The sequence below is a fragment of the Vipera ursinii genome, assembly GCF_947247035.1.
Source record: "Vipera ursinii genome assembly, chromosome: 3".
In the NCBI taxonomy this organism is placed as follows: domain Eukaryota; kingdom Metazoa; phylum Chordata; class Lepidosauria; order Squamata; family Viperidae; genus Vipera; species Vipera ursinii.
In genome coordinates this window covers 936,554-945,849 of record NC_139516.1, presented here as the reverse complement: position 1 = coordinate 945,849, position 9,296 = coordinate 936,554, and positions in this window count along the sequence as shown.

Sequence of the window (9,296 nt, the reverse complement as noted above, 5' to 3'; positions counted from 1 at the left end):
ACAGGTGGACTTCAACTCCCAGAATTCCTCAGCCAGGCATGCTGGCTGAGGAATTCTGGGAGTTGAAGTCCACTCCTCTTAAAGTCTATATCAGGGGTCTTCAAACGTGGCCCTTTGATGACTTGTGGACTTCAACTCCCAGAATTCCTCAGCCAGGCACGCCTGGCTGAGGAATTCTGGGAGTTGAAGTCCACAAGTCATCAAAGGGCCACGCTTGAAGACCCCTTGCTATAAATCGAAGCCACGGCAACCATCGCCGCTTCACGGCCCCTTTCCTTCCCCAAGTGCGTAAAGGGCCGGCGGGGGCGAGAGCCGGAGGGCGCCGCTTCCGCGGAGTCGACCTCCCGGCCAGGAGGGGGGGCGGAGGCAACCGGGTGCAAGAAGCAGAGTCGGCCGGGCCCCCGCAGCCCCTCCGCCGCTGCGCCCCTCCCCGCGGACGGAGACTGCGACTGAGCTTCCCCGACCAGAGACCGGGGGGTGATTTCCGTCCGAGCCCTCCCCCCCGCCTGCCGCCCCTGCAAGCGGTTGGTCATGCCCTCCTCCTCCTCCTCCTCCCGCCTTTCCATCCCCCCGGGGAGAGACCGCCGAGGGGCTGCAGCCCGGCGCGATGGAGGAGTGCCGGGCCGTTCGTACACCGCGGCTAAGCGCCCTCCCCACCCCCGTCCCAACGAGCGCGAGCGCGGCGGCGTCTTGGCCGGCTCGAGGGTCGAAACGAGGGTCCCGCTCTTCCCCCTCCTTTTCCCCGCCGCCGGGAAGGGAGGGGGCTGCAGGCGGGGTTCACGGAGGGGAGGGAGGGGCTGGGTGCGCCCGAGGAAAGGAGGGCGTCCCGCGCACGGGAGGAGGGGGGGGTCCGCATACAGGGGAGGGAGGGGAGGGCGCGCCGGAGGCTCCTGCCGAGGGGAAGGGTCTCCGCCAGAATCACAATAGGGACCTCGGAGGTCTTCTAGTCCAGCCCCCTGCTCAAGCAGGAGACCCTACATCATTTCAGACAAGGGGCTGTCCAGCGGGGGCCTTCCCGGTCCTGGGAAGAGAAGGGACCGTTTAAGGCAGGGGTCTTCAAACTTGGCCCTTTTATGACTTGTGGACTTCAACTCCCAGAATTCCTCAGCCAGCATTGCTGGGTGAGGAATTCTGGGAGTTGAAGTCCACAAGTCATAAAAGGGCCAAGTCTGAAGACCCCTGGTTTAAGGCTATGTGTCCCCCATTCCCCACCCCCAAGTCAGAGTCTGGTAGAGCCAGGAAAGGGGGGAGGGGGGAGGGGAGGCTGGCTCAGGGCTAGATTCAGAGGTCAGCAACAGCTGCCATCTGGGTTTATATTTACACCGGCCCTTATGGGCACAGAATGCCCCTGGGCTGTGGAGGCGAGAGTCACCAATAGCTTATCCCTGAGTTTCTGCGAAAGCCACGCTCTTGTGTTTGTTGTTACAATCTTGATAAGCCGCTGTTTGTCTTTGGGTAAACATGAAAGCCGATGGGCTGCAAAGGTGCCCTTCTGGTTTCTTGTTTTTTTTTTGGGGGGAGGGGGGTCTCCTCCTCCCCCCCTGGCATTTGCCACATTCTATTTTCCTTGGGAGTGCCCACGTTTTTCTTGCACCCTTCCCCTCTTTGGCGCAGAGGCACATCTTGCGGTATCTGGTACACAGGGCTGTTTATACAGAAGCACCGTGTGCCAAAATCTGGGCTCCGGGTCTGCCGGACCCACGTGACCTCTGCGACCTTGGCCTGATGTAACATGTTCAAAATAGCCCGGACAGGAGAACCCCACACCAATGTCAAAAATCAAGGACCGCGTGTGATTCCAGAGACGGTGTTGGCAGATTGTGGGACACGCCGGGCTGAAACCAGGCAAAACTTCCAGCCTGGAAGCTCTGAGCCACAGGCGTTCAGGTGCATGGGTGACCTGCAAGGTGCCCCATGGTGCACCGTCAGCACTCTTTGGCTTTGTGGGGTCAGCGGTGTCCTAGAACGACTGTGGCAAGTGAAAGCGCAAGTAGGACCAATAGAAATAGGCGGCTTGAGTGCAACCCTAGAACATCTGGAGCACCACTGGAACACGATGGTCAATTGCGAAAGGCAGCAGGACTCGGAACAGCTGACATGCTGTGACAATCTTGGTAACACCGGCAAACATCCACATCTATCTCGGGTCCTTGGGAAGGACTCAATAGCTAGATAACTGAATAGTAGAGTTGGAAGGGACCTTGGAGGTCTTCTAGTCCAACCCCCTGCTCAGGCAGGAAACCCTATACCATTTCACACAAATGGCTGTTTGGTCTCTTCCCAAAATCCTCCAGTGATGGAGTACCCACAACTTCTGGAGGGAAGCCCTTCCACTGGTTAATTCTTCTCATTGTTAGGAAATTCCTCCTTTGTTCCAGGTTGCTTCTCTCCTTAATGAGTTTCCATCTGTTGCTTCTTCTCCTGCCTTCTGGTGCTTTGGAGAAGAGGTGGAAACCCCCCCCCTTCTTCGTGGCAGCCCCTCAAATACTGGAAGACTGCTATCCTGTCACTGGGGTCTCTTTTCATTAAGCTAGATATACCCAATTCCTGCAACTGTTAGCCTCCACTCCCCTAATCATCACTGCTTTTCTAGTAAAAATGTCAAATTCAGTCTAAATATTTGGCTGACTGGGCAATCAGCCATAGTAATAATAAAGGTAGTCGCGACTGTAATAGACACCTTGGGTGCAATCCTAAAACATCTGGAGCACCGCTTGAGCGCCATCGGCATTGACATAATCTCCGTCAGTCAATTGCAAAAGGCAGCTTTGCTCGAGAACAGCTGACATCCTGCGACGATAGACGTAACAAACATCCACATTTCCCTATCCAAGGTCTTTGGGAAGGACTCACTAGATGGACCAAAAGGCCAAATCCAGTCTGAACATCTGGCTGACTATGCCACGAACCATAATACCCCAATAAGTCACTACCTGGATGTAGTTGTGGGGCTTGGGTGCTCTGAGGAAGAGCAGAGCTATGCCACGGGGGCTGCATTCTACGTGGAGGTGAGCTTAACTGCCCGTGGGAAGTTGTTCCTGATTGGGATCTGCTTTCCTCAAGATGCCCGTTCTTCTGCTGAGGTGAAGAGATGTCCACCGCTCTCTCCTGTATTTCCTCTGGCCCAGCTTTTGCTTCTGAGGCACAGGAAACCTTCTCGTGAACCAGGGCTCTCACAGCAGGTGCCCAGGTGCCCTTGGGAGCTGCTTCTGGCCAGCTGTGAGAGGTAGAGAAGGCTTGGGAGGGCCATGGTCTAAGTCAAGGGTAGGCAACCTTGGCTCTTTTATGACTTGTGGACTTCAACTCCTAGAAGCTATGCTGGCTCAGGAATTCTGAGAGTTGAAGTCCACGAGTCCTAAAAGCCAAGGTTGCCTACCCCTGAGCTAAGTGCATTTCTTGGTCTCTGCCCTCTCTGAAGTCATCTTCCCCTCCAGCTGGCGCTCAAAGAGGGTTCAAGAGCTGGAGCCAGGGGAGTGGGGTCCTTCAAGGGCACAGAGCAGCTCTCCAAGGTGCTAACGGCTCTTGGCTTCATCTCTTGACTTGTGGGCCTGCAGCTGTAGCTCCCCTTCCCAGAGGGGCTTTTCAAAAGGCTACTGGACCTTCAGTTCTTGGATGAGAAGCGAAAGGTCTTCAAGAAAAAAACCCAAGGAACTGCAGTCACCTTCTGAAAAGCATCTCCGGGCCACCTTGCCCTCCTGGCATCTTGCCTGGCTCGACTCTGAAGGCCTCGTGATTGTCTAGAACGTGGGCAGAGAAGAGCGAAGATGATTATGGGGCTGGAGGCTAAAATAGGAAGAACCGTTACAGGGATTGAGTATGTCTAGTCCAGAGAAAAGAAGGACTAGGGGTGACGTCTTCCAAGGTTTGAAGGGCTCCTGCAAAGAAGAAAGGGGTCAAGCTATTCTCCAAATCCCCTGAAGTCAGGACAAGAAACAACGGATGGAAACTCATCAAGGAGAGAAGCAACCTGGAATTAAAGAGAAACTTCCTAACAGAATGCTTGAGTAAGGGCTAGACTAGAAGACCTCCAAGGTCCCTTCTAACTCTCTTATTCTGTCTTGGAAACCGGGCTACTCAACCCCTTGACCTTCCTCCGCAGAGTTTGCCACCATGGAGACATCAGCTGTACCCCATTTTTTTTCTTCCTGCCCTCTAACTGGGCCTGGAAAGACCTCTTCTCTAAGCTTAGCATATTAGCCTGGCCCCAGAGATAGGACCTCCTGCAATCACCCTCAAAAGGTCACGCAAGCAGATGGCAGAAGGTCACGCTGAGCCTGGGAATTTGTTAAATCATTAACTTTATTTACTGAATGCATTTACCGGGGCCTCCCAACTCAAACAACGTGATTCTGGGTGGTGTACTGCAAAATAAACAATAACAACGAGAAGCGTGTGACCTTAGCAGAATTTTATTAGCCAAGCACCATGAGAAAAATCACTCATTGGCACAGGTTTAAGGGAGTATCGATAACCTGCAACATGTGTCATTATCTAGAACAGGGGCCTTCAAACTTGGCCCTTTGATGACTTGTGGACTTCAGCTCCCAATTCTGAGAGTTGAAGTCCACATCATAAAAGGGCCAAGTTTGAAGATCCCTGGCCTGGAATTTTGCAAAGGTTCACTTCTGGAGTTCATTTTTCCATAAAATCCAAATATTTCAGCTTTAGAAACTGGCTGTTTGGAATGTCTTTTTAAGTGCACTCTCGATGGCACGCGAGTTTAGACGGTCACAGTGCCAGGTAGTCCTCAACTTATGACAATGATGGACCTCAGTGGTTTCGTTGTTAAGCGAGACAGAGGTTAGGTGAATTTTGCCCCATTTTACCACAGCTGTTAAGTGAATCCAGTTTCCCCATTAAGGTTGCTTGTCAGAAGGACGCAAAATGTGACCGCAGGACACTGCCAGGGTCATAAAGAGGAGCCAGCCACCGAGGGGCTGGATTTTTATCACCTGAGTGTGGGGACACGGCAACGGTCATAAAGGTGAAAAAGGGTCATAAGTCACTTTTTTCAGTGCCACTGTGACTCCAAAGGGTCGCTAAACAAATGGCTATAAGTCCATTCATAAGGGCTGCCACTTGTAATTGGAATAGAGCTCGGAAAACACCAACTATAAAGGGCTCTTGTGAGAAAATCCGTGAATCTTTGCTGTCCAGATGCTTTCCCCAAAATCAATTAATAAAGAGAAGCAGAATAAGAGAATACCAGGGACCTCCAGGGACCTTGGAGGTCTTCTAGTCCAGCCCCCCGATTGAGCAGGAAACCCTAGCCCACTCCAGACTGTCCAATCTCTTTTTAAAGTTGCCATTCAGAGATGGTAGCAGTTCCACGTGCACCGAGGCCATTAAACAAGAAGATCGATAGCAGAGCTGTTTTTGCAACTCTGGAGTTTGTGGAAGTGCCGGACAATGATTCCTCTCATTTCCTTACCAGCTTCCTTTTTCACTCTTTACTCCACCTGTCCTAATAAAAAATGAGCAGGATATATTTGCATTCTCTGTGATCGTATCCCTAAGCAAGACTGCAGCTCCATGGGAACAGTTAACCAGCGGAAAGGCTTGCCTTGCAGAAGTTGTGAGTGCTTCAACACTGGAAGCTTTTAGGAGGAAACTGGACAGCCTTTTCTCTGGAATAAGAATAGAATAGAATAGAATAGAATAGAATAGAATAGAATAGAATAGAATAGAATAGAATAGAATAGAATAGAATAGAAAAGAAAAGAAAAGAAAAGAAAAGAAAGAATAGAATAGAATAGAATAGAATAGAATAGAATAGAATAGAATAGAACAGAACAGAACAGAATAGAGAATGAATAGAAAGAGAATAGAATAGAATAGAATAGAATAGAATAGAATAGAATAGAATAGAATAGAATAGAATAGAATAGAATAGAATAGAATAGAATAGAACAGAACAGAACAGAATAGAGAATGAATAGAAAGAGAATAGAATAGAATAGAATAGAATAGAATAGAATAGAATAGAATAGAACAGAACAGAACAGAATAGAGAATGAATAGAAAGAGAATAGAATAGAATAGAATAGAATAGAATAGAATAGAACAGAACAGAACAGAACAGAACAGAACAGAATAGAATAGAATAGAATAGAATAGAATAGAATAGAATAGAACAGAATAGAGAATAGAATAGAATAGAATAGAACAGAACAGAACAGAACAGAACAGAACAGAACAGAACAGAACAGAACAGAACAGAACAGAATAGAATAGAATAGAAATAGAGCTGGAAGGGACCTTGGAGGTCTTCTAGTCCAGCCCCCTGCTCGAGCAGAGGACCTATACTGCCTCAGACAAGTGACTGTCCAGTCTCTTCTTAAAAACCTTCATTGATGGAGCGCCCACGATTTCTGGAGGGAAGCTGTTCCACTGGTTAATTGTCCTCACTGTCTGTAGAGATGGAGGTCAAGGATATGAAGGGACCCTGCACAGCAAACTGCCTGCCTTAGTATCCTGACATCTGCATGTCTATGAGCTCATTCCAATTAGCCTTGCCAAGGACTGCCAAGAACCAGCCAGATAAGAGAGACTCTGCCCTGGCTTGGATGTTCGGATGTTCTTTAAGATTGACTCGGGAGTACACCAATAAACCATGCTTTTGCTCTGTGTTATTTCCTGCTTGTTAAAACTGTATAAATACAATAAACTGCGTAGGCAGACAGACATTTTGGGACACCCTGCGATGACTGGTCTCTGAATCCGACAACTATCAGGAAGTTTCTCCTTAATTCCAGGTTGCTTCTCTCCTGGATCAGTTTCCAACCCTTGTTTCTCGTCCTGCCCTCCGGTGCTTTGGAGAATAACGTGACCCCCCCTCTTCTTTGGGGCAGCCCCTCAAGTACTGGAACGCTGCTATCATGTCACCCCTATTTCTTCTTTTCTTTAGACTGGCCAAACCCAAGTCCAGCAACTGTTTTTTATATGTTTTAGTCTCCAGGCCTTGGATCCTCTTAGTGGCTCTTCTCTGAACTTTTTCCGAAGTCTCAGGATCTTTTTTGAGTAGTAAGCTTAAGTAGGGGGCTTGGACTAGAAGACCTCCAAGGTCCCTTCCAACTCTGGTATTCTGTTATTCTGATGCATCTTCAAGTCATAACATGCTAGAAAGAAGATACCATCCAGTAGAAGGCTTAAAGTACTTGATTTAGCTGGAAGAACGGAGATACTATTCCAAGGGGGGTCTCCTCAGGGCCTAATAAACAAAGTCAAGATGGTGGTTGCTATGATACGATGAAACATCTGCCAGTTTTTATGCTGCCATCTTCTCAGGCCTTTTATATAAGACCTATAAATCATCTGTAAACGCCTTTGGCTTTATTGCCGGAAACCAGGGCGGACACGTCCATGAAGGACTTGCTTTATTTTTCCTGGCAATCATTATCGAGGGCTATTTCACACCTGCCATGCAAGGCCTCACGTAGACTCATAAACTGTGTTCACATAACAAGCTATGTTCCAAATCCAGCCTAAGGAAACAGGAGGCCCAAAGAAAGCATTTTTGCAGAATGTGAAGTTTGTTGTCCCCAACTTGCAAAGTTCTCCCACAACATGCAGACTCGACCTCTGTTCTCATGTGTTGTGTGGGGACAGACGTGTTGCCCTCGTGCCACCTCAAGGGTCTGTTCTTCGACACGCAGCCCTGTGTCCACGGAGCTTCTCCATCATCCAGGTCCTGGTTATCCCAAAAGTGCTTTTTCCAAAACCAAGACTTTCTTGGTTTTTTCCCCTTGAAAATGTTTCGTTTCTCATCCAAGAAGCTTCTTCAGTTCAGTTCTGAACTTCAGAACTGGAGAAGCTTCTTGGATGAGAAACAAAATGTTTTCAAGAAAAGAAAAAACTAGAAAAGCCCAGTTGTCTTTTGGAAAAAGCACCTTTGGGACACGTAGCTATGATGCCACCATGCAAGGTGAGACCCAGGAGCATCCTGAGTCTGCCACAGCATGCAAACCACCACGGTGGAGCCAAAGGTGCTTTTTTTCAGGAGGCAACTGGACTTCCTTGGGTTTCTTCTGGAGATGTTTCGCTTCTCATCCAAGAAGCTTCCTCCGCTCTAACTGGATGGTGGGGAATGGAAGAGCGGAAGAAGCTTCTTGGATGAGAAGCGAAACGTCTCCAGAAGAAACACAAGGAAGTCCAGGTGCCTCCTGAAAAAAGCACCTTTGGGACAACCAGTCTCCTGGATGACGGAGAACCTCCATAGACACCACAGTTCTGCTGGTCATAATGGAGGGACTTGGGCTGTTTCAGCCTGCACTGAAAGGATGGAGGGTCACCTCGCTGCCACAAAGCCCTCCTGCACACCGAAACCCCTTGGTGCAAATTCTTGCAGCTGAGCCAACCCAGGGAGAAACGCGCCATCTCTGAACCCCGGCTGGGTTTTACCTGCCCATTGGGCATCCCTGTGTTACAGGGCAGATCCAGTGGTGGGATTCAGCCGGTTCACACCACTTTGGCAGAACCGGTAGCTAATTTTTTGTTGCCCAGGCCCAGAACGGACTTCCAGAAGTGGCATCTACACGGAGAACCGGTTGTTCACCTATTTGAAACCCACCAGTGATCATATCTATCTATCTATCTACCTACCTATCTGGGACGTGGTGGCTCAGTGGGTTAGGACGCTGAGCTTGTCGATCAGAAGGTCGGCACTTTGGCGGGTCAAATCCAGAGTGCTGCGTAACAGAGTGAGCGCCTGTTACTCGTCCCAGCTTCTGCCAACCTAGCAGTTCGAAAGCACATAAAAATGCAAGTAGAAAAATAGGGACCGCTACGGTGGGAAGGTAACAGCGTTCCGTGCGCCTTTGGCGTCTAGTCATGCCGGCCACATGACCACGGAGACGTCCTCGGACAAGCGCTGGCTCTTCGGCTTTGAAACGGAGATGAGCACCGGCCCCTAGAGTCAGAAACGACTAGCACGCATGTGCGGGGGAACCTTTACCTTTACCTTTACCTACCTATCTATCATATCTATCTATATCAGATCCAGAGAACCGGTTCTTCACCTATTTGAATCCCACCACTGGGCAGATCTCACAGCTACAAAATAACCACTTTTTCTTCTCGGATTCCTTAAAAGGGTTTTCTGGGAAGGGCGGCCATGCAGGGCCTAACTCTAAGAGTTGAAGGTTCAAAGTGAGAGGCATGAAACCTGAAGGAGCGTCATTACTAAAGACTTCGAAGAGCATCTTCCAAACAGTGGAGAAAAGGTTCGCTCCTGCCATTAAGATGAACTCGTATAAAAGGGAAGAAGGGGGTGACAGAGAGGGGAAGCAGAACGATGC